Consider the following 27,818-nt stretch of genomic DNA (forward strand, 5'->3'; position numbering starts at 1 on the left):
ATGTTAGGGTATTAGTCCAATTTGGCTTCTAAGCGTGTAAAATTGAGTAGTATGATATTTTCCAGATCAAAGTGCTTACAAACATACTTTGTTCAGCCTGATTGACGAATTTTCCTATTAACATATTTATACTTTACAGTTTATATACGTATAGTCTTATGTAAAACGGTACAATAAAGTAATTTTTTTGTTATCTATAAATAAGTTCCAGTACATTTTGTTTTCAAAATTAAAACACTCCTAGAAGACAGGGTACAACATGTCTAACATTTTATTACAATCTTCCTACATATACTATAAGCTCAAATAGGTGATATTGAAAGTTAATAAAGGCATTTTAAACTTAATCTATTTATTTTCAGACTAGGATCAAGACGTAGACGTACCTAATTGTTTAGTTTTTCCTCGCTACAACAATGTTTTATTAATTTTGCACTCAATGTTAATAGTTTTAGGAGTTAGTTTAGATTATAGACATTTGTTTTAATATTGTTTGTGTGCTATCTCGGAGCTCAATGATAGGTATTTATAAAGTACATTGTAGGCAAGGCAGTGGTACACAATTTAGCATCATAATATAATGTATAATGTAACATCCAGCTTTCAGCAAATATGTAATAAGTCTCATGTAAAATTTTATTAATTGTTAGAATCCCTAAAATTAAGTTTCTTTCACTCAAACATTCTATAAATAAAATCCAAGAAACTAACTAACTGTCCTACTCAGGGACATTTATGATAACTAAAACTATTCCTTAGTAACATGATTCTGATTGCGGCGGTTAGTATTATAAGGCCCAAGATTATATTACGAAAACAACTCATTACATACCCATCCCAAACAAACCATCACTCAATTTATAATAAAATACATATTTATTTAGTACATAAACCTAAAACAATGGCCGAATCCTTTACCCAAAATCAAATATTCGTCGATACAATATTACAATATTTGTGCTCAGCAAACATCGATCTATGTCGTTGGAGAGCAAACACAATTATCCTAGGTAAACACCTGGGCTTCTGGCTAACTTCTGCGATGTATGCTAATGCACCTCTCGTCAATTTACATATATTATAAGTTATTCTATATTCTGTGTTTACATCTTGATATTATGAGAATGATTGGAGACATGTTGCACGTGTAGTATTTTTTATCTACCTTATTTTAACTCACTCGAATACAAGTGTGGGAGAGCCTTGTTTTGGCATTAATAGGCCGGCTCGACCGGAGTGATACCACGACCTCGAACCGACGTGAAAAAACGCTTGCGTTGTGTGAGTGAGGTTACCGGAGGCTCAATTATCCTCATTCCCAATCTTCTGAATCCTCAATTCCCCAACAACCCTTAAATTCCTAACCCCCAAAAGGCCGGCAACGCACTTGTAATGTATCTGGTGCATCCGGTGTCCATGGGCGGGTGTGATTGCTTACCATCACCACTTTCCTCAAAATTTGTAGCAAACAAAATTAATCACCTCAACTCACCTCCTACCGAAATTAAGTACGGCCCTAATATCAGCCACTGGGACAAGGTTCAAACCACGCATTATGTTAAGCAGTTATTGCTAACTATTAGTCAACTATTGAAGCAGACGGCCATTCAAAGAGTACGGTTCATTCATCAACGCCTACGGCACTAAAGTGATTTAAAGTACGCGGTGTTTTGAATGCTAAGCGAAGGCTATTAATATCTCACTCGCTCACGTATTAAAACATATCAAAACTTAAAATTAAAATAAAATATGTGATTAAAAGACATATAAAATATCACGAATTGGGAGTAAGCAGAGATCAGAGGTAACGTTACGCCTTTCTATTCTCGAAGGAGAAAATATGTAGAGATGAACACGCACTAAAATCAAAATCATTAAAATCTTTAAATCCCACCAATCGTCAGTTCTGTTATGAGTTCCATATAATTTAATAGTTTTTCTACCAGAGGTGGGCTATGTAGCTCTGCTACAGAGATGTAATAACTAAACTGTAAAATTATGTGACCGTTTCGAGGAAGATGCGCAGCTAGAGTATGTGATGTATCTATAGTAGGGAATTCATCCATAGCACGCATTTTTCGTATAGAAATACTGGGTACAAAGTTATAAAGCTTTAAAGATATATCTGTCAGTAAAAGTATAGCTTGCAGTGGAAGACTACAATGTCGTAGTGTCGAGGCCGTCACGCCTGGGCATCGAACGCACTTTCAATTGACATTCTATAAACACACTAGTGTCTGGTAGTATTAAGTAATCATGTTTTATGTATGTTTTTGATTTAAAATTACGTGCTAACGTGATCATAACATGTGCTTACTACAGTTTAATAGAAGAAGGTTTGGATCGAGGTTTCTGGTTTCATTTAATTTTATACATAATTATAATCATGTATATGGATTATATTTATCTGATAGCTATTGTTATCCGAAAAATCTTGGATGAGGTGGGATTTGTCGAGTGGGTCTGATATCTTATTAGAAAATAATTCATCCTTATCATACTGAGAAACTAATAAATAAAAATAAATTAAATCGATATCCCTATGTTTATACTATAACGATAACACTCAATATTATAACGTAATGTCGCAAGCGTCAATTGCCGCGTCGTATGTCGCGGAATGCTATTCATGACTTTAAGCCTCTAGCATGGCTTCAAACTAGTCGACTTCCTCGTCAAATAATTATGTGAGTAAACCGAAAATCCCACATAATAACCAATGATGAGTGTTATTGTTCATCTCGGATACTCTCCGTTGACTCTGTTTTAAAACCATTAGAATAGTTACACAAACTTATTAATTTTAATATTTTTTGCATATTGCCAAAACTATACCTTCTGTCACACACTTACACAGTGGCAATCGTTTAGCAGTCCGAACGGACGCAGGATATTATCTGACCATTTCCGTTGCAACGTGTTAGAATTATTCATTGATCGCTCCGGTGTGAGTGGCAGCTTATACACGTACTACATTATTATCTCATAGCGATCTGATTATATTAAGGAGTTAGGTATGCATTTTGGGACCGTGATTTATTCATATGTGTTTAGTTTGGCAGTGGACTATCATAGGCTGTTGATGATGATAAGTATTCGCACTATTGTTTAGAGAGGGTAAAGTCATCCAATGACTCTTGTCTTGGGCGAGGCGAGAGTAAGTGTCAGACTTTTACTGACTAATAACCCGGTTCTTTCTTTTGCTTTTTGAGCCGGAGCCCGGTAAAACTGTTAGGTAGTCCGTAGCTCCGGATCAGGCATCAGCCCTACTGGGTTCTCTGTTTGGGTTATCTGTAGTTTACCTGGTATCTGGGTTATCTGTAATGACTGTTTATTATGTGTTCATCACTAATTAAAATAAATCGTAAATCCATCTCACAAAACTGGTAATATTTTAATTAAATAGACAAACGAATCTCCTGATTTTTCTCTATCTTTTACCAATAACTCTAGACAGACTAAACAAATATTTAACCTAAGTCTAAGCATTTCGAAAATCACCAAAATATTCAATTTTAAACGAGCCATAGTTAATATAAAAGCGAACACAACTTACTCTTAGTTTAACAAACTATACAGCAGTAATTGACTTGAGCGAGCACCGCTATACAGGATGTGTAGGAAACCGCCGCGAAACTTCCACTGAAGACGCCTTTAAATATTAAATACAAACACAAATAACGCTTGTTTTAAACTGTGAGATTTGTTTTCTTTGCATGTGTGTGTGATTCCGTAGTAATTCCATATATGTATGTTTAGAGAGAAGTTAAGAAGTAATATTGTCTGTACCCTTAGTACAAGTTTGCTTTACGTTTAAAGTAATCGAAACGAGAGCGCGTTTGACGCTCTGATTGGCCGGCTCGAATAAACTAACCAGTCAGAGCTAAGGGTACCGAACATGGACGTAATTAAGACAATATTGATAATATTCTTAACTCAACAGAGAGAACCAACTCGACTTGATCTCACTTCACTTAACTTCCACCAATCCATATCATACTAAGATAATTTTGTTATGTTTGTCCGTCAATAACGATGAAACTACTGAATAGATTTTGGTGAAATTTGGTATACAGATAGGATATGAGCTGATTTAGGCGATAGGATATTATATTTTATCTCACAGAAACGCGGGCGGAGCCGCAGACAGAAGTTAGTTATTCACTAAAATCCCCACTAACATTTCTTAACACCAAAACGCAGTAAGAAATAAGTTTAAAACACAATAAAATCGTCAGCGACTAACAATAAATAGGCGAGTAGCGAAGCGAAGTTGCAGCAATTAATGTAGGAACAACTTTGTACCAGGTAACTGGGTAGCTACCCGGGTATACCCGGGTACTTTGGAAATAATACAACCTGTACATAAGTTCACTTGTACGCCTCACTGCGGATGCATCTCGGGAATTTTCTGCTACCTATTTAACGTTTACTGAGAAGCGAAGTTAAATATTTGTGTAAAGTTAACAAGTATGTATGTATTTATATTTACATATGTATTATACTTTTTATTCTATGTACATGTTCTTTTTGTATAAGATACAGATTGGCAATACATTAAAGAAAGGCCAAATTATAAGTACCCTTAACCGACGAGCATGCATGAAAAGACTGTTGATGAAGCGAAAGAGGTATGTAAGCTTCGTAGCAATTGGCGGTCCATTGTCTCTGCCTACCCCCATGGGAGAGAGGCATTAAGTTAGCAGGCAGCACCGAAGTTAAAATTCATGTGGTGCTATTATGACATATTATGTACAAAATGCTAAAAAATAATCCAATCACTTAAAACAAAATTCAAGAATACAAAATTCAATTACTTATATTTATTACAAACTTTTTAATTTACAAAAGTATGTAATGTAATGAATATGCAACTAAATGAAATGGAATGAAATGAAAGAGAAACATTGTTTTTGAAATGAACCGTGTAGATTGATATAATATTGTTTCTAGAGTAAATTAACTTCGTTCAAGATGTTCTTGGATTTATTCATGAACTCGAAATTTACTATGTTTAATGAAATGAAGTATGAATTTTAGTTTGGGTAATGTACTATAGATGTACTACGTTTATATTGTTGTATTAATTATTGATATAGACTGGCGTATTTATGTAAATGAGAACGTAAATAATTTAATTAGATAAATAAGTGTAAGAGAGCCTTGCTTCTGCACGAATGGGTCGGCTACACCAGGAGCATTTACCACGTGCGTTACGCAGAAATTAGGACGTGAAACAACGCTTGCGTTGTTGGCGATTCTTGTGTGAGTGAGGTTACCGGAGGCCCACCCTTCCCAATCTTCCCAATCTCCGATTCCCCAACAACCCTTAAATTCCTAACCCCCAAAAGGCCAGCAACGCACTTGTAATACCTTTGCTATTGCGCGTGTCCATTGGCAGCGGCGATTGCTTGCCAGATTGTGATCAGGTGACTCCGTCAGCTCGTTTATTCGCTTATACCATAAAAAAATCTCTCCTACGACGTGGAATATCAATCAAGCGAGAGTGAGTATAGGTTAAAAATTATCTTGATGTTTCTGATGATTTGTAAAACTAGTACCAACTTTACTTAATTATTGTCAAAACAGTAACTACGTATGGTATCAATACGCATTCACCACCAACAACACACACTAAAGTCAACAAAATCTTTATTCACAATTTTTATTTCACCACATTTCATAATACCATTTCACTTTGACAGTCCAGAGATTCGGTGCGACGTAAAACAAAAGGCGATCGTCACAATGGCGGCCAACGTTCTAGAAAGTTCGAGCACCAATCGTCGACGGTTATTTTCAAGGAATTCGAAATTCGAACAAAGCTTCTGTGTAGCCAGTGCCTATATAATAGTCCGGGTAATCATTTTAATTCTGCGCCACATTTCATTTAGTAAATGTGACTTTAATAAATTAGTGGGATTGCTTTCAATGGGAACGTTTGATTGATTCGGTTTAGTATGGATTATTTTTGTTTGTGAATTGTTGAGTCATTGGTTACATTGATATTGTTAGAAAGTGCTTAGTAATTTGTACAAAGTTACGAACTGATCAAAAGTAGTTGGATTTAGCAAAGAAACGTATGGTATGCGTCTAGATTTAAGTTAGTTCAAAGTAAAAATTGACTTTAAGAATTATGAATTAGAGTTGCTTTTGCAATATTTTAGTATAACTCATATTGTTCATTCATATCTCAAGCTCTACAATATTCATAGTTTCATAACAAAATGTTCTTTAGATAAATATAAACGTAATAACAAAGAGAGAACTATCCTCCCACACAGCAAACTGACGTCAATACCACGTAGGAAGGGAATAATTTAGCTAAAACTTATAAAAAATTGAGAAAACTGTCTAAGAAATGACGATAAGCAAACGTTGAACCAACGCAAAAGAAATAACTCTGATAATATAAAAAAGAAACTTTGAAAAAGGTCACCTTTTATTTTCGTGTATTAAAATGAAATAGGATTTATATTGTCATTGGGCAATCGTAGTGTTATAATAGGTCATTAAAACAATGAAAGCTAGAGCTAGTACTGTTAGCTGTTTCAATAAAAAAAAAATCCAATGACTTATCCCGCCTTGGACGAGGCGAGAGGGAGTGTCAGACTCTTACTGAAAAAAAACCACCCCATTCCAACTCTTGATTTTAAGATGGAGCCCCGAACACACACACACGTGTGTGTGCTAGGCAGTCCACAGCTCCGGGTCGGATCCGCAAAGTAGTTGGAATTAGGATGCGAAGAGCTGAAGATTGAGCTCAGAAATATCTAATTGGAGATGCTCCAGGTCAGATGTGAATCATTTTCATTCATCTATCACGAAGATCCTTTCAAACTGGGTTTTAACGAAGTTTTAATAAGGTACGTATTAGAATAACAGTTATAGAAACAGAAAAAAAAAGTAAAAGGATTTGTTCAATACTGTACCTATTGTATTTTATTATTGTAGACGTTAACATCAAGCATAGTCTTGTTTATCGATTTAAAACATTATAAATAAAATAATAAGGTTCAAAATCTATTGAAGCTAACAAAGTAAATAAAATAAAAAAGAATTTAATTTAATTTGAATGAAGATAATAGAACGTTTCTGTTATTTTTGAATTTCGTACTCTGACATTGATATGGCCAGCGGCTACTTACATTGTCCGCTGTTTTATTTGAACATTTGAAAAGAGAACGTTTGTAATTAAAATTCATACATTTTTTTTTTAGCAATGTCTAAATAGTCTAGCATTTTATTTCAACTTTTTAATATGAAATGAACTGAATTTATTTCGTAAATAGGCATATTACAGAAATAAATATTATTATATAGGTAATATTATAGTTGGATTAGTATGAAAACTAAAACATTAAAAATGCTTATAAAAGAGAAAAAAAAACTAAATTAGAATAGATGAACTTAGTTAAATAAATTAGCTTAGATATGAGACTCAAATATGTCAATAACAGAAACAAACATGTGATAAGATATATTTTATTATAGAGAAAGAATACACAAACATGACATCATTCTACATTACCAAATGACTTTCCAAACCACAATCCATCATTAAAATTTACAGCCATTTTATTTCGTCATTTCGTCACAAAACAAATAGGTCACGTCTCATTAGGTAATAAAAAATAAGCAATTGAATAGAAAATGACGTCACGTGCCACAGAAACAATATAAACTCAGTAAGGAGCTGATTAATTACTTTAAACTTAACGAGCGTCCTTAGTCTAGGCCGTTTGTTTAAAATGCGCTCTTATTATTATGTTTGTAGTGTTGATATTGTGTTGTAATGGGTATTTTAAATTACTGTAGATTTCTAGATAAAAGGTTTTAATATTTAAAGTACCTATAATAAAAAATATTTTAAACACATTTGTTAAATAAATTAGACTTGGAAATACTGAGTAAGATATAAATTTACTATGCCTATTTATTTGACTGGCAAATTAAATTATGCACTCGATATTATTCTTTAATAAAAAACAACTTTGCTTCTCACTAGGATTTTCTCCTTGTGTTCTGAGTGCGTTTACAAACATACAATTTCATGTACACATGATACATGGATTACACCAGTTGTTTCGTGTGGGAATCGATCCCGCTACAGTCATTAATCAATAATATTCGATAAGAACCTGTATCAATAAAAAATGCGTTGATATGTTGCGAGCGCCGTAAACATTAGTTACAATTTTACACGTTTTTAAAACTCATTAACCTGTTCCGTATTAAAATTACCTAAGAAACAAGTAAATATAGTGACCAAACGATCTTTACCGGAATAGAAATGCCTAACTTCTGTATAACAACCTTTACCCTGGAGTAGCTGCAGGCTATCCGGCACACACGGTCCGGTACGACGAGACCCGGTTCACTGCCCATTGGATAACGCATCACCGGCCTTTGATTACCTAAACCCGGTTATAGGCATTTATGACCCCTGAAATTTCAAGGGAAATTTTGCTTCCTCGATTGCTGTGGCGTAATGTTGATGAGCAATAAAAAATAGTAAAGTAATATTAGCGTAAATTATTTTACTGAGTGTTAATTTTTTTTTTTAACCCAAGCACACATCGTGCCTTTCATAACTGGTATACTCGAGGCAGTTGGTTTCAAATTCTATCGTTTTTATATAATACTAGTTGACCCGACAAACTTCGTACCATTTCAAAAAAATTTTTTTTCACCTTTTAAATCTTTTCAGACAAAAGTCAGGAATTAGACAAATCGGTCCAGCTGTTTTCGAGTTTTAGTGAGACTAATGAGACTAACAAACATAAAATGATTAAGATTTATTAATAAGATTTACTAGCACAGCTCATAGACTGCAGCACTAGAGGAGATACAAATGTGTTGCCAGCTTTTTAAAAAGTATTTTAGTTTAGTAGTTACGTATACATGTTATGCATTCTGTTAGCCTTATGTACCACTATTTCATTGAATTGTGTACTTTAAAGTCTAATTAAATAATGCGTGACAGAGTACATACTACTTAACACTGTATCAATTATTAATATTAATCAATTAGCTAAACGCGTAAAGGCGTTCAACCATCGTAATGGCGAGTTATTCAGAATCAAACCACTGATCCGGATTATCGAATCAGTGTTAATTATCATACCGATCAGTGCTACTGGGTGACTGATACAGTGTTATCTACATGTAAACATATGTTGTTGATTACGGTTTGTAAACAGGTGTATCTACAGCTTTAACGTAAAATGTATTCACCTAATGTAAGACGACGGATTAAATAAAATGAACAAAACATTTCAAGGGTTTTTTTAATTACTATGTAATTTTCTATCATCATAAAATATAATGTTTTGTATGTATCACGTAAATGTAATTTACTTTTGGCATAGTGTACCTAATTAATGCTTTTAGAATAGAATCTAGAATACTTTATCAAAGACTTTCAAATTTCATTATAATAATGTTCAATCTCTGTGTCTCAAAATACATCTCACTTGTATTAAAAGGATCGGACATTACCCGGCGATACTTTGTCAAAAATGTTTGCCAAAAACAATGCTTGTTTCTAGGACAAAAAGAATGATCGATGGTAACTCAGAATTGTTTGTTTTTAATCTTCTGACCAGGGATATATATTATGTTGAAGTGACGATGGGATTTAAAAATATAGGACTACGAATGAGCTTACTGCCATAATCAGAGTCATTTAATGGTTACTTAACCCCGTCATTAGCATTTGTTTTCGGCACAAAATCGTTATTATGGAATAGTTTAAGTTATCATTAAATGTCGTTAAGTACGGCAGTTAGCTATTTTATTTTAAAGTTGCATAGTAGGTATGACTATGAACATATATTTTTTTTTCTTATTTGATCGTTTTTTATCAGTGATTAGAGTCTATCGTCGCAAATGTATGTCCATAACGTAGGTACTAACTTTGTCATGATTGTTAAACAATTAAATCAATATGTAATCACTAGAAAATTCACAGAATTCGAGAGTGTAGACGTAATTTTTTTATACAGAGTTGTTTAAACACACAAAACTTACTTCAAGATTAATCCTTGACATTTGAAATCTTGTGGTTATTCCTTGCGCTTAATTATTGACGTAAACATTGTAGCGTCATGATATTTAAAGAAGAACAAAATAAAATACATTCTTAAAGCATTTTTACCTCAAACTTTCGTCTACTCTATCCAGAAAACACAACCATTACATACAACTTTTTTTTTCTTTCAACGTCACGCCTTTCATCCTGGAAGGGGTAGGCAGAGGGACACATCACAGCACTTAATGACGATATACAATGTACACACTTTTCACCTTTTGATACAACTCACTATTATAAATACACCACTACATACAACTGATACAAATAAAGGCTACATCTCGTACAAATAAAGCCAAGAACACATCGATGGGAGGAAATTAATTCAAAACAAAAGGGCAATCAATTGCTGGCGCGCGTGTACTGGCACATTCATGCAAGTGACACGATAAACCCATGAGCAGGTAGGTAGCGGCATTGTGTGGAGGTTGCCGGTGTCAAAGCCAGCCGGTATGTACTCGGCTTTATGTGAAGATCGAAGTGGTGATACTACATGTGTGTCTAGTGATCGATTTGGTGTCTCATTTTGGTTGTATGTTTGTCTGATATAGGATTTAAACATATATGTATTAATATGACGCCTACTTACACTGTGATATAAACTTTTCACTAGTCCTGTTTAATATAATGAAAGCCTATTGCCCTATACAGGGCACAATTCTAAACTTCGGAATTTTATAATAACTCGATAATATTTTACTCGGTCCGGGTGTCAAAATTACTGAATAACAATAGTTTAATAGAAATCAAAGTACCAATAATCATTATTTCTACAAAACCATTCGTACATCGAATTCAACAATACTTTTCTTTGTATGAAATCTTATTATCCTTGGGAAAAGCTGGTATTATTAGTTAATGATAATAAACAATCATATAACTCAATGCGAAAGAAAACATGACTGTTTAGATAGCTCTTATATTCGCTACAACGAAAACGTTTGAAAATACTACTTTAATCTCAATTCGATAAATGTTATTTAAAGTAAAAAAACGACATTATCACAATAACATCCTAAATTACACTTATGTATTCAAAACAACCCACCTTTGTAAATATACGCAGAAGAAAAACATTTTAAATATAAGACAGTGATAAATACTAATAAAGTTTAAGTTAGAAATATGTATATTTCAAAGATTAGCGAAACTTTCATTAGACAATAATAACACTTATGAGATATTCCTATAATGTTAAATGTCCATAACATAACGATTCATATTATGCAAAATATTATATTACAACTGCTACAGGCCATTTTTGTAAAAAATCTAATTTTTTTTTCAAATAATGTAAAAAACCTAGTTCAAACTTTAAACAAAAGTAAATAAAAGTCTAAAGACCTATACAACACATATGGAAGAAGATTGAGGGACAGAAGTACATGGGTGTTCAACTTGTACTTAGAAATCATAGTAGACATAGTAAATACATTAATAAAAACAAGTATAAATACACTACTAATACCTATAAATTCTATATCTATCTATAAAACCACAGTTCCATGAGAAAGGATTGCAAGGAATCATCTGGAAGGTACTCGAATGCAGTACCAACATCCTTGTAAAAGAGAATTCGTTTTTGTTTTTCTGTGTTTACCATGTAAATATTAGGTAAATATATGTGTTTGTATTTGCATATCTTTGTCTGAATAAAAACAGCATCAGTAATAATTTTTGGCTTCAATAGAATATGTTCTCAATTGTAAGCTCTATAAATAGTCTAGTAAAGACTTCTAATTGATTGATTGATTTTCAATTTTCCTTAATAATTTCCACAAAAATATTTGTTCAGTCCAAACTACTCAACCCCACTTCACAATTGCAATGAAGACAATTTCTATAACGCTTTAATTTAGTTTTTATTTATTTTCCTATTTTGTTTGTTATGTCCAAACTTACAAAGACAATATACTAGTATTGTTTTTAGTAACTAATAAAATATTATGATATTCTCATTCATTGTTTTGCTTTCAATTTATTTATGGTTTTCAATTTTATGGGGAAATCGAAAATATCCTGAAAGATTTATCACCAGTCACTGTGAGATACTTAATGTCACATCCCACATTTCATTGTTGAAAATCTTTTCAAAACATTGGCTTAATTTCCTACTGCAGCTGGTAAATTACCAGCTAAATTATTAAATTACTCGACGTATTCGTGTAATAATATCAAAAATCACTGTTTAATAGTTTACGTCAAAAACAACGATTAATAGTTTCAACTGCAGACGAATGTCAGGGAAATGCCTCCAGTATAATTAATGATCCTCTCTCATACAGCCTACAACACAACACTACGGAACTACGATCACTAGAGATACGTAACATAGACCACAGAGGTCGTAAAACAATTACTCTGAAGGACGACTACTCCGAATTTTTGCATACACCCGAAACGACGTGTTTCACAACGAACCCTACAACTGTACATACTCACATCTCAGTTACACTAACATAATTACACTACGCGTAAACACACGAAAATACCGTCGAAATAAAAACCGTTGACACTCAAATATTCACACCTTACACCAGCACAAGAATCACATCCGAGCCAAAACACGACACCATTAATTAAAATCCACCTTTGAATTTTCAGAAAAAGGGGGAAAAACTTGCGAAAAAAAATTTGCACCCCGAGTCGTGAAACCCCTGTAGTTTCGTAGCACGCGACGCGCGACTACGCGGTCCGCGGCCGCGACGCAAACTGAACCTCTCGTAGTCCGTTACTATAGCACCCGCCGGCTACGGCCCGTAGCCAGGCGCTACGTCTGTAGCTACGCCGTGCCTATATGATTGTTGCGAGCGTACAAAGTCATGTTCGTTTACAATGCACGGTTTATGCTAAAAGTTGATACATTGTCCGTTATTATGCATATTGCTGGCTTAAGATATTTGCATTTCGCAAATTGAATACTCAATTGGGAGGGTTAACTTACTGTTGTGCTCGTAATTCATTCATACTTACTTAATATTAGCTATCCGTCTTTTTGTATGAAACAATTTCAGTCAGACTATTCTCTTGTTTAAAATCACATTTACAACCGAAACACATTTCCAAAATACGTGTTTGTAATTTTAAAGATAACAAATGCTGTGAAACCTGAATAAATTCACTGCGGCTAAATTCAACAAAGCAAATTAGTATTTGGCCTGGATCTAGACTCAAATAGAAAGGTAAGTTTAGGCATATTCAATGAACATTCAGAATATATGGAACGTTCTAGAAATGTTTGGTTATGTAAGCTGTAACTTTCAGTATGTGTTTGTGTATTACATACATACATATATACATCACACATCAACAGCCTATAAGTGGCCACTGCTGACCAAAGGCCTCTTCAGACACGGAGAAGGTTTGAGCATTAATCACCACGCTTACTCAATACGGATTGGCGATTACAGACTTCAATTATAAGCCAAGGTTTTCTCACGATGTTTTCCTTAAGCGTTTGTCAGTGATGTCTAAATGATCTTAGAAAGTACGTATAATTCGGAAAAAGTCACATTGCTACTTGCTGTTGGTAGGTTTCGAACTCTGTATTAAAGGGTAATTACTATTAGCAGCGGTTATTCATATTTTCATGAGTTTATGTTTAACAAAATAATGAAAAATTTTATAATAATATCACGAAGAATTGTATTTGTGAGTGTCAAATATACCATGGTGTGAGTGAATGATTTTCTACAGAAGTCCTCGCCTATTTGGGATCAAATTTATTTTAAATTAGCGATACCGTATAAAGAAAAACTTTTCCTATCAAGGGTCGTACCACTGTATTTGCCAATTTTAATCGATTTAAGGATACCCTCTGGTTATTTCCATTAAATTCAAAACTGCCTGCATATTGGATGTTTACACTTAATAATAGTAACTGTAAGTTATCAATCACAATAAGTAAGTTTGATGTTTGGTTCAGTAAAAATTGCACTTCGTAATTCGATAAAAATTAGGATCAGTTATATTTTAACTCATTGAACGCCGTGGTAATCACCGGTGACCGACGTTAGTGGAGGATTTGCCTTTAACAGATTCCTATTGGCAGTCAAAGACTTACAAAAATTAACACAATCTGATATAATTAAATTCATAGCTATTTTCTTATAAAACCACTTCACCATACAGGACATTGCACTGTAAATTATATGAATATATTATTATAAGATAAGCATCAACTACCGATTCACAAATCAGGCAGAAAACCTTCAATCTTGGGGCGATACGCTCAGATGTGACAAATTGGCTCTGCATTAATCATGAGAGCCTGGTACTTTGAGAGCAACAGAAGATTCATTTTGTACAGATATTTTAAGTTTTATATAATATAAATTAATGACATTAACTTCTAAAATAGTTATCTTATTGAAAAATAACTTGGTCACATTCAGACTTATTAAAAAATGTATGTATGAAACCAATTTTTTTTATATAATTTTTACACTATTGGAGATGTCAAGCTAGTAAGCTGTAACTTTCAGTATGTGTTTGTGTATTACATACATACATCTCACATCAACAGCCCATAAGTGGCCACTGCTGAACAAAGGTCTCTTCTCACACGGAGAAGGATTGAGCATTAATCACCGCGCTTGCTCAATAATTACAAATTATAAGCCTATATTTCCTTACGATGTTTTCCTTCACCATTTGTCAGTAGTGTCTAAATAATCTTAGAAAGTACGTGTAACTCGGATAAAGAAAACCTTACCATACGGTAAGGTTTATAGACTACCTAACATATCATTATACCAGAAAGCAACATCGTTCATACCATAAAAATATACCTTTAACAATCTAAGCCAGTGATGCACAGACTTATTAATACTAGGGGCCACTCGAACAAATTATGAACGGATTTCGGGTCGCCAGAAGTATAGGAGATGCAAATTACTTTTTGAACATATATTTTTTTGGTTTTATTCTGGAATAGAATTCAATATTTTTCGAATGTACGAGAGTATTATTTTTGCTGTCGGCGGGCCACCAGGATTCGACCGGCGGGCCGCGGTCTGTGCATCCATGATCTAAGCTAAACTTCTGCCACGTTCCTGTCAAATATCCTAAGACACACATAAAATCAACTTTAAGCCATCATACACTAATAGTACCAGTACAACAGCGTCCAATCAAAGGATTTTGTCACCAAATTCATTAGTGAGGCGAAAGGGTTGAGATGAATAGTTAAGTGAAGGGATTTCTTAATGATGTTCGGCCGGCCAATATTGGGGGCAACGTTTGGTCAAAGGTTGGTTGTTGATCTTGTAATGACGTCGGGTTTATGTGTTGGTGATTAGTAATTACGTATTTTGTAAATGGGACTAATGTGAATGATTTGGTAAGTGCCATGTTTAAGCGAACTCATGAGGTATCCTGTTTTTTTTAGGTACACGGATGATGTCTTAATTAGATAAAGTGCTATTTAATTTGCTGTGCCCGACAGGGTCCATAATTGTTACCTACCAATTGTTTACCACCTAAGTCTACATTGTGGAATGCAATAAAGAATTGAGTATTGAGTAATTGATGAGTGGATTATACTCATTCATATTACGTTCGAAAATAAAAAAAAACCAATAATACTTAACCCGACCTGGGAACCTAACCCAAGTCCGCTAAGCTGCCGAGCTTACGAGTCGCAGTACTTGCAAAAAGTCGACCAACGAGGCAGTCATAAACAAAAACATAGGCTGAAAAACTCAGTCACTAACTTACCACGTGCAATCCGGAGCTGCGGATTATATAGCCGGTTACCGGGAATCCCGGCTCGAAAAGGTGTAGTGGTAGGAACGCGGTGGTTTTTAGTTAGTTAGGATCTGACACTCCCTCTCGCCTCGCTTAAGGCAGGAGAAGTCATTGGATGATTATCCTCCCTCAAAAAAAAAAAACCATCGTGCAATCGTATAAAAACTATAGGTATAAATACTATACTTATATATAACTAAAACATGTATTCAATAATCGTCATCAGTCTTATCACAAAGCTTATCCTACCTTATCACTCGTATCATTACTATGACAACATAATCCAAAGATTATGTAAGCGAAAACATTCCCACGTAAACACAGACACGCAATTTTTTCATTGTCATTCTGACTCACAAAATAATGCAAGTGTCATGCGCCTACGTCGAAAATTATCCAATAACCGCATTGGCATATTAACCTCTAAACTTTGCCAAACGGAATTAAACCCTATCATCTTTGGTATTAGATCAAAATTAGCATGTAAGTGAAATGAAAATAAGACGTTAACCTCTAAAGTAGTTTAAAGGAAATTGAACTTTAGTGTTTTTGGTATAAGACATAGTTTTCTTTGGACAAGTGTGAAGAGAGTAAAGTATGAATGAATGTTAGTTGCGCCTACACATTCCGGTCGATAGGTGGAGGCCTTGAGTAGCGCACGCTTTGCAATAGACCGTATTTGGGTCTGTGTGATAGTTTATTGTAGGTTAGTAGGTACCTATCTATATTTAATTCAAATCAAAATCAAAACCAACAATCTTTCCTCAATAAATATCGTTATAGATAAAAAAACCCCTGAGGGTTTTTACAAAAAGAAGATAAAATGTAGTTAGCTTTGGAGTACCTACAGAAAAATACTCAAAGTAAAAAAAAAACCCAAAAAAATTATTCGTACCAAATGAAAACATAGTTTGTTTTCGATGATTTTATATCTACTGTCTACTCCTGTAATTGTCTGCATAAAGTACCTGAAACAATTCAAATAAAATACCATTAAAAACATTATCAAAGCAATAAATTTTACGCTGACACTTTAATTAACCACTTCAAATCACTATCTTTAACACTAGGTACAGAATATAATAAATTATTCCGACTCAACTTAAAATTACTCATATAACAGTATAAATAGAACTACATTATAGTGATTGTAATTATTCTACTTAGTTTAAAAAACTAAAAGCTTCCTCTTAATCAAATTAATTATCCGGTAACCTCACTCACACAACGAAACACAACGCAAGCGTTGTTTCACGTCAGTTTTCTGTGAGGCCGTGGTATCACACTCACTCCGGTCGAGCCAGCTCAGCCGTGCCGAAGCATGACTCTCCTACACTTAGTTTCATGATGATACAAACATTCGAAGTTTTTATGAAAAAGCATGTTAAATATAAATTAATATCTCTCCTCTTAAATAAATATTTTTCGAAACAACACCTATCCGAAAATACAAACAGGATACCGTCGACCACTCATACACGATCCATTAATTTAATTAATAACGTCTACCATTTTATTTACACTATCATACATAAAGAGTTTACAAACTTAACCATCCAACAAACAGACTAAAATAAACCTTATCTGTTTGGGAATAAAGATGATACAAAATGCAAAAGTGCGGTTTTTATTAACATTGGTTGGCTAGCCACCAAACCAGTTGCAATGAGCTAGGTTTGCCCATTAGAAAAATAGGATACATTGCGACATGGTGGTAGTTTCAACTATATGTTTAGTGTTTATGAAATTCAATAAAAATTTACTATAATATACTTAGACGAAATTAACAAGTTCTAGAAACATTTTACATCTTGATGTTCTACTGCATAATGCTAAGTGCTGACAAGTGCTTCAAGTGCGGACGAAGCCGCTGGCTGAAGCTACTGTTCAATATTTTAACCAAATATCAAACGAAAAGTATCCATATTTAAATAATAAAAAAAAAACATAAAAGAAAACAAACTGTCAAATATTGTACTCAAATTAATATCTTTTTCGTAACTCCTCGTCACCCCTATACAGAAATAAGTGGGTACTTCTGTCATTTTATCTTCGGAAAGTTCGTTTTTATTAATAGGTACCCAAATTTCGAAAATATTTTCCAAGTACAAAGGTTTTTTGGTACTCAAATAACCTGGTTGCTACGCAACGGCACGTTTAACCAAAATCCTAATGTTACCCCTTGAAAAAGATTTCGTAAATAAATCAGTTGCTATAGTAACCGACTTTAATAAGGGTTATTAGAGAAAAAGGCGTATTTCTGTAATTATTCATTAATTAGATTGTAAGAGGTTTTGGTTTAAAGTAATTAAATATTTATTCTGAAGACGAGATTAATCCTTTTAAGTATTATCCTTTTATTTATAATCCTAAAATTTAAGGAGTGAGAATAAAATAAAAATGTTGTTATAACTTTCGTGAGGACATACTAAATGTATTACGTTATGCCGATAACATAATACATTTAGTATATATAGCAACGTAACTGTTTGATGAAGAACTCGACTAATTTCAAGCCATGCTAGAGGTTCATACATTCATGAGTCAAGTTCCTCGTCAAACAGTTACGAGAGTAAGCCGATAACATAATAATTAAAAATAAAAATATATTGTAAAATGTTAATAAGGCAGGCCCGATGTGTGTAACTTTATGGAAAACAATACCTATGGCGGTTTTTACTTACATAGACATGTAGTAAATTACAAATCTTTATATATATAATTCTTCTGTACGTGTGTATGTCACTGAACTCCTCTTAAACGACTAGACGGATTTTGATGAAACTTTTTGTGTGTGTTCAAGAGGATCTGAGAATGGTTTAGATTCACAATTTTGTCCGCTGGACAATGTTTTTTTAATTAATTTTTAATTTATTAGTAGTTGTTGATTTTGGAATGTTTTACATCGGATCCGACGGACGGCGCTACCATCGCAGTGTCAAATATTAATGACGTTAGATATTGTCATAACATTTGAATAATAATTTTCATCAAAAAGGTCCAGAATGTTTTAGGTTATTAAAAAAAGAATAAAATTTTCAAATTAACGTGTAGACAGGACAACGTCTGTCGGGTCCGCTAGTATGTATTTAAATTACATATGTATATATGTATGAACATATATGTATCGCCCAACACACACTAATAAATTACTAGATTCAATGTAAAAACAACTTTAATACAAGGCCATAAATCACAAATAACATATAATCATAAAAACAAAATAATTTTAAATTTCCTTCTACCGTATCTCAAGTAGCGGGTACCCTAGCACGGCTAACATTTTAAGCTGCCTAACTAACTAACAGGTTGTACAGCCAATTAGCAGCTATCAAACAGTTTACTTGCTTCATTTTCTATACACAGATTAAACTACCAGTGATGAACTTTTAATTGGCAGTTTTTACTTTTAATTTTTTAATTGGATTATGACGATGGGAATAAAATGTATTGGAGTTTCTCAGTTTTGAGATATATATTTATGAGAATGTTTTTTTGTATGTAATAATATTATGCATGTAATAATATGAGGTATGACGTTGACTTCATTGTAGGTACTATAACATTTTTTATTGAAACACTAAAAAATAAATATAAAAATTTGCAAAAAAAATGCCCAAAACAATACAAAAAGTAAAATTCAACCAAAAAGGATTTCTAGCAGAGCGTGGTTTCGATCCACGGACCTCTGGGTTATGGGCCCAGCACGCTTCCACTGCGCCACTCTGCTCTTGTACTAGCTTGACGAAATTACCGTTCACTAGTCGCTACTAACGCTTCGAGTGCGCATGCGGGTGACGTCACGTGACGACGCGTCTATTGCGTCAGCCGACAAGCGATAATGAACTTTACGACATACCAGTTTAGCACGTTTATTATTAGAATTTGCTTTGTAATAGTAATATCCTTACCGTGGTTCCGTTTCATACCTTTTCTATTTTTAGACGTTACATGTATTGTATGAAAATACGGTTTTATATTATGTAATGTAACCTTTTTGTAATTGTTTTCTGTGTTTTATTGTAATTAACAAAACATACAATTTGTATTTATTTGAATAGATTAGTTTGTGCCAAGCAAATTTGAGCGTTATGTTAATACACAGAGGATTGAAATTGAAAATTAATAATTTCAAGTGTTGTCAAAGACGCTTTCTTCCTAGGGTAAATGACGCAACTTATGGATCGGGTTATGCAATAAGGAAATGTCAAGGTTGCTAGTTACATGTCGAACATAACATTTCCATTCATGTGAATGTTTAATCTGAATTAAAGTATGTATTTATTTATGAATTTAATAGCATCGAGTACAGGAACTAGCACTTAATAGGAAAAAAAGATCGTATTGTATACAACTTCTAAGTAATTTTTAAAATAACTGTCGAGTGGTCACAAACATGACTGACAAGGGGTTCGATTCACGGGTCGGGCAAAGAATTACTGGGATTTTATCGGTTTTTTCAAAACTATTCAGTAGCACGAAGCCTGGAATTGTGCCCGGTATATGGCAATAGGCTCACCCCCCATTACATGGGGCTTATAACACAAACGGTGAAGAGTGTGTATACATTGTACCGTAGCATCATGTGCCGCAATATGCACCTCTGTCTACCCCTTCGGGCATATAAGGCGTGACGTAACTAGCCATAGTTGTTTACTCTTTGATCTCATTTAATATTTTTTCAACTCAGTTTTATCCTTCTTAGGAAATACTTTTATACCTATTACATGCCATTAAAGTATCATAAACAATACCATCTTCAAAACTCCAATGAACACAGAACACCGACCAACATAACACAGCAAAATAACACACGAAACACAATATGTTGTGTTAGCCGGTCTAAACAACCCATAGCCGGTGTAGCCGTAAACACGAGCAAGTGAGGGTTAAGTAGAGAGCGTGACATGTCGTTTTGTTACCGGACCTTGCTACCGTCATTTTTAACGGGTTAGCTTGGTACATGTCACATGTAACCATCTGGAATTTTTGAGGGTTATGTAGTTTTTTGATGGGTATTTTTTGTTGAATGTTTTTTTTTTGGCAGCATGGGAGTTTGTGGAATTATAGGATTATTATGAGATGATTGGAAGTTAAATGCAAAATTGATATAAGTACATAGAAAAAGTTGAATACAAAGTCACACGTTTATGTTATTTTTGTTTCAAATTATAGTTCTATTCGTTTGTCGTCTGCTTCTGATAACGTGTAATAGATTAAGGAAAAAATGTGTAACAAATATAACTAATCAGATCGCAAAATCAACATAATTAATAACCTACCTAAATTAGAAAGTAATCTAATGCTACGTAAACAAGTGTTTACATACCATACACCTCTAGATTCAAGAACAAAAAATCAAGAAATACACTCAAAAAAGGACGACTCAAAAAAGCAAAGTCACATTATTAAGGTTTAAAATTCCATCCAACCTTGGTTCCCTTCACAATACCATCATCCAAATCCCAGGATGCATGCATCAAAGTAATGTATCCAAAATTAAAGTAGCCCTCCAATTTCCGGCTAAAAATAACAACACCTGTCCCATAAGCGCCCCCTGGCGGGTAATAGCGTGAAGATTTATCTTCTGATACATGGAATTTTAATGTCACAGAAGGACACGAGAAGAAATGCCGCAATAATGGGGTTTTGTCGTACTTTTCATTAGGTGTCTGTTTTGCAAATGCTAGAAAAAGGTTTTGTGGTTGGTTGAGTTTGGTAATGATGATTTGGATTTATGGGTATGCAGTTAATGCAGTGTAATGTTTTTTTGAATTTTAAATCTCCTTTTCGTCTCAGTACTGTGAACTCATTTTCTGTTTTTCAGATCTGTGAGATAAAAAATATCTCTAATGAAATAACAAATATATACAATAGTAACAATAACACAACTAACAGTCCACTAAAATATTCCTCAGTAATAATTGCACCAACACAGCTTAAATTCGCGTAACAGCAAAACGTACATTCGGTAGAAAATAACTCGCAGAATTCCGAACGCCAAAAGCAATTTAGACTTAATGCAACAGAATTATTAATTACCTGTGTCTGTCATATTCACCTTTATGGCCATTACTGCATGTACCTGCTGAACCGTTACTAATGTCCAACAGAATGACCATTGCAGACACACAACGGATCCATCGGACGTCCCATCAATTCCACTTCATTTCTCATGTCATTTTCAACATAACCAACGTAATATGAACTCCCATCCTCTTTTCCCCAACAAAATACACTCTTATTTAAGCTTTTATTTAGGGTCATTAAAGATCTATACATTTTGGATACTAAGAATAAAGGACCGATTTATCTTGAACTATGTACAAGTTGTCTTTGTTAAGAATAGAAGGAGGTAAAGAGAACGCTGAAGTTCTATTTAAATTGGCCATGGTGGCCAGCCATTCGGAAACTCACGATAATGTAACTGAATTATGGATTTCAGATCTCGAAGTTAATTTCTTCCAGTTTGATATTTCATTACATGGTTTGCAAGGAGAAATGAAATTCACTGTTTCATATAAAATGGATGGACTGCACAATTCATTGGATTTTATGCGAAGTGTTCGCTCATTGAATTTTCCACTTATTCATAATGTACTTATAGCTCATTATCGAGATTCGGTTGACTGTATCCGTTACACAACGAATTTCTCTTTAATTCACGACGTGTTTGATTTAAAATTAAATGTTGTTTCGATATGTTTTATTTTTCGTCACCATTGAAACTGAAAACTTCTGTATTACGTTAACAACTTTTGTACATAAATGTATTTCGAACGTTTTACACTGCCAATAAATTATTACTTAATTGACAAAAAGTATATATTTTGATACATTTCATTTGGCCAATAGTTAAATTATCCATCAGCAACACTAACAGAAACTAAGCTAGAAGTTATAAAACAAAGCCTTATTATTACAAACCCATTCAGAAACCACAAACTCAAATACGAAACACTACCAAAAATAAACACCAATTCCAACTAAATCCCTAATCATTTAAGCATTGTCTTAAGCATACAAGATCATGGTAAGCCCTAGGCTAGTCTAGCAGGAGAGGGGTGAACTGAGGGTGACCGCCAACACGTATGTAAACAATCAATATGCTAATTTAGTTAACCAGCCCTCAGGTGGCCACCGTACCATACTACATACAAATTTCACCGTTTCCAACCATTGTATTACGAACCTGATTTAGTGACTATTCAGTCCTCACATTGGTAAATACTAGTGGAAAACCTATAGGCGAAATGGATGTAAATAAAGAGACAATATTTGATGATGGAATAACTGGTGGATTTATCGTCAATGGTAGTGTTATGTGAATAGTTGATGATTATTCTGATGTGGATCTGTTTTGGTGAGAGACAGTTGTTGTAAAGGTAATAGAGAATCGTTTTAAATTTGAATGCTAGCTTAGTAACAATTGTTTATAATGAAATTTCCAACTAGCAGAAAAAGCAAAGGTTTTGCAAATGATCGATAAACATCACAATGTGCGTAAACACAAAGGAATTAATTGGAACCTAACATTTGACAATTAGACTTTAGTGTCAATTTTCGTAAAACACGTCGCGGAACATAAAAAGTTCTCTAACATCGTACAAAAGGCCATCATCAACGGGCACTGTTCAATTCACAATACTGCTAACTGCGTTACCAGGAATGCACAAAAATCATAAAACTTTATATCTTGTGTGGTCGTTCCGTGCACGCATCGCGCCAATATTTTTTTTATTTCTATTTCACGCACGTGGCGGCCATTTTAAATCCAAATGTAATTGAGAGTTATGTAAATGCGGCTCGGTCAGCCTGTTTACCATTTGCGCAGAATTTCGGGATTTGGTATTTTGTGAAAAAGGAATAAATGGGCGATCGGTAGCAGAGGCAGACGAAATGTGGGTTTAAGGCTGGTATTTGGAAGATTGGATGAATTTGTCTAAAAATATGCCTTCTTGTTATTCCTTAGATATTTTTGGACGGTTTAATTTGAGTGGGATGGACGGGAATGTAACTTCCTTTATCTAGTACCAAAATCTATAACTTCGTAACAATTAGGGGATCAAAGCTTTCTTTTGTGTTCTTAATGACCGGACTTTATAACATGAATCCATTATAAGCCAGAATTTTCTTTATATTTTTTCAAACCTCCATATTTATAATATTTTGGTCAAAAGAATATCGTTTCCCATGATCCCATTGTCCTGATCAATTTTTCCAGCGAACACTCGAGAAGTCGGCGCCATTATCTCGTCAGTGGCGTTTTAAGCGCCATCTATAACAAGTTGCCTCTAATGGAGGTGTCATGTTACTTTCTCGAATAATGTCGTCCCACTTACTTTCGATGTTCGAAACTTCATGTTCAAGGCCTTTCTAGTAAATAATACCTTTTTTATAGGGGGAAATTTTCATGTTGGATGAATTTTCCTTTTTTTGTTGTTTGGAAAGGACTTGAAAGAAAATACTTGTGACGGCCGAGAGTAATTGTAATTAGTGAAGAGACCTTCAGACAGCGATCAGATTATAACCAATAGGTATAGTTGCTTTGTGTCATCAACGTCTTAAAAGGTAAGAAAGACGTCGAGACTCTAAGGTTTGAGGGTAGTATGATGAAAACAGCAATTCCTGATCAAAAATTAACAATGAGGCATCCCAGCCTCTGCCATTTTTGCTAAAGAACGTCCCTAATTTAAACACAGACATAAAAGAAGAAAAAACCCTTCACAACAAACAAATGCAGACAGTTTGCGTACATGCAACAAAACGTTCAGATAAAATAAATCATTCATTAATTACAAACTAGTAGAGGTTTTATTCAGAAGGTGATATACGATGGAGGTGTTATCACCTAACTCGCTAATTGCGTTTCTACGGTTGAGTTATTGCCCATCCTGGGGCCAGTCCAGACGCAATAACCACAACACATGTGGAAATATGCAGAAGGTTTTTATTTAAATGGTTCAGAAAAAATACGAAAAAATGTCAATGACACTGCCCTTTGAAAAACTTAAAAGCATTTTGTCCGTCTTGTCACTTGCTATTTTTTATTGATATAAATCTTTAACTTAGTCGCAGTGTAAAAGACTATACAAATCTCGATATTAAATCGATATCTGATGTCCGTAACGCTTTAAGAATCGATTACAATTACGATTTAAAAGGCAAAAAAAGTATGTTAATGATCAATGGACTTAATATTTTTTCAAATTTCTGAAACCCAGAACCAGACTTTACAATCCTAGCGTGACCAACCAACCAATAACTTCTGAATTCACCCTTCTGCCATTTTATTTATTTCATCCACCAACCGCGGAGGCGTCGAGACGCACCGATGGTTTATTCACAACTATTTTAATGTGGACACTGCACAATCTGTACGTTCGATTGATGACGTCACACTTGCTTTTTTTCTGACTACCCTCATATGATGTAAAAAGTTTTAATGAGTTACGGCTTGTCTGTATTGCTTGTTTTATTTTTAATAGAGTTTTGTATTGGGTGAATAAATAACGGACTCATTGTACACAATCGGGTGTGACTTTGTTTATATGGCCAAAAATGATTTACTACTCCATTTTTGGAGCTTATCTTGTTGATCAATGGCAAGTGTGATTGTGGAAAATGAAGTTTTTGGGTTCGAATATCGGGTCAGACAAAGAGTTATTGCGAACTGAAATATAGTGTCAGTGTGTGGCTAATCCCTAGTATCTAATAATGACCAGTAACCAAAGTTAAGCCTAAATCCAGTGATAGGCAGTCAATTGTCATTCTAATGTCTTTATGAAATGTAGTCAAAATCAGTAATGTTAGCCTTTTGTCTGCCAATATATGAGACACAATAGAAAACACATTGTGTCTCGCGTAGATCTGCGTCATACCACGGGTTAATGCTAAACTAAACAATAACCAATCAAGGCCCGATAAAATCTATAATAGACTTCGGAAACTAACAACTGCCCAAAAAAGTTTTCAATGGAAATCAGGTGGGAGAGGGAATGGGAACGAATAAAATATTTCACGACATTCGCCACTAGAGACGTGGTCGGTCAGCAATTGTGGAGTAAAGGAATATTCAAGAATGTTTGCCTTTTAAGGACATTTTCTATCAGTTGCACTCTTGGGTTAGATAAATGATTATTAATAATATTGATAATAGTTTCCTACTTGTCAAATTCAATACTTCTTTAACGACATCTTACTGAGTAATTTTGTATTAAATAGTGCGTTATGACGTCATCAAATTGTTACATCAAATAACAGACTTTTTTATAGAAAATTAACTAGAAAAATTCGAATATTAAGTAGTTCATCAAATCAGTATTTATTTTAAAGTAGAATTAATTTATTTTTGACTCAGGAAACTACCCAATTATATATCCAATCATAATAAAAAAGCAAAGAAGTTTTTTTATACTAGTATTCCGAATGGATTGCTGCATTAATTGAGTGGTCTCAAGCATGATTCGGTTAAGAAAACAATGATTGAGAATTTCTCGATTTAAAAAAAAACCATCTCAGTAACAGCAGAGTTAAACGAAGTTGTGACATTACACAATTTTTGGTAAAATTCAAAGAAACACTCCTTCACAATAAATACAAACAAAATACGTCCTTATTGCACTCACATACATGTGCATCTGCAATGAATGTCTGCGATAAAGGTGTGCACAAATTGCAGTTTTATCTAGCGTCGTGATCAGTGCGGTGCAGTGATCTATTGTACCATTTTGTATTTAACGAGTTTGTAGAGCGGTGATTTGCTTTTGGTAATAGAGAAATGTATATGAAACCATGAAACTATGTATACCGTGAATTATTTTTTAATAGATTTTAACATTTATCTTGTTTTGCTTCTGTGACCGTCAAGCGTTTTATTCCGAAGAGGCAGGTATTGGCGCACATTACGGCACGTAATGCCGCTATAATAATGTACAATTGCACACCCATTTTTCACCATTAAGTCAAATCCCATGTAATAAAGGGTGAGCCTATTGTCATATATTGGGCAAGATTCCGTGGTATTTTCGAAAAACCGAAAAAATCCTAGTAATACTTTACCCGACCCGGGAATCGAACCCGAAACCCCTTGTCCGGCAGTCGCACTTACAACCACTCGACCAACGAGGTAGTCAAACCAAATAAATACCAAATTTGATATTAAAACAATTCAGCCAACCATATTCAAAGCAAGTTACCTGAAAACGTAGTACATAACAAGTTTACCGTCCATTGGAATATTATGCCAGCGTCAGGTAGGAAATAATTTAGGCTAAGTCGCAGTTTGTGGGTAGTTTATGAACGTTAATACTCTACAACCAAAATGTCAAGGACTACAGCGATTTTATCTTCTATAATCAGTTTTCTTTTTTGGTACTGAATTAATGAGGTTTATTTCTAAGTTATTTTGTATCGAGCCTGTTATTTCAGGTAGAATTTTGGGGTGCGAAAAGTGAAGATCTGTTTTGAATAATCTATTTTGAAAAGGTAGTTTTGAACTAATTTTTATTTTAATGTGCGTCTTGTAAATTATTTTAAAATATTATAAGTACACGTATTTTTTATTTTCTTACGGAAACAATTACTTTCGCAGATATATCGATTAGAAATATTGCGTGACTTTACTTCTAGGATGTACATATTTTTATACGTAGAAATGACGTATTTGCTCCTAAACTTTGATTCGTTTTATCTAAGTATTTTTATCTTATATGACAAAATAAAAAAAAATGTGTCTAATATATTTTCATTACCTAACTGACAGACAAAATAGATTTTTAATTTTCATACTCCGTCATCATCCCTATAGATACATACAGTTGTATAGAAATCATGTTTTCATGATAGTAGTACATACGGCAAGACATCATCTATACAAAACCAGTTTAACATGGTCTCGCTTTGTATGATATTTCCATACATTCATCGGTCAGCTTTTGCTGGTTATGCATAGGTTGATGTGTAACCAGCCCTTTGT

At 33.9% G+C, this 27,818-nt stretch overlaps 1 protein-coding gene and 1 non-coding gene across 16 annotated transcripts in view; both read right to left on the minus strand.

Annotated features, from left to right (window-relative positions):
- The window catches only part of LOC118267395 (uncharacterized protein CG43867), a 254,836-nt gene that overhangs the window by 134,671 nt on the left and 92,347 nt on the right, over positions 1–27,818 (minus strand). Inside the window, exon 1 of one of the 15 annotated variants that reach the window (XM_050694190.1) lies at positions 12,624–12,808. The exons of 11 other annotated variants lie outside the window; for them this stretch is intronic. The gene's annotated coding sequence lies outside the window, so the exon portion shown is untranslated. Of the gene's footprint in view, positions 1–12,535; positions 12,809–27,818 lie in introns of those variants that run through there. 3 more of the 15 variants (XM_050694191.1, XM_050694189.1, XM_050694192.1) reach the window with 3 other exon arrangements.
- Positions 19,500–19,571, minus strand: Trnam-cau (transfer RNA methionine (anticodon CAU)). Its single transcript has one exon. It is a non-coding gene; the product is annotated as a tRNA-Met (tRNA).

This window comes from Spodoptera frugiperda, chromosome 6 (genome assembly GCF_023101765.2).
Source record: "Spodoptera frugiperda isolate SF20-4 chromosome 6, AGI-APGP_CSIRO_Sfru_2.0, whole genome shotgun sequence".
Lineage (NCBI taxonomy): Eukaryota > Metazoa > Arthropoda > Insecta > Lepidoptera > Noctuidae > Spodoptera > Spodoptera frugiperda.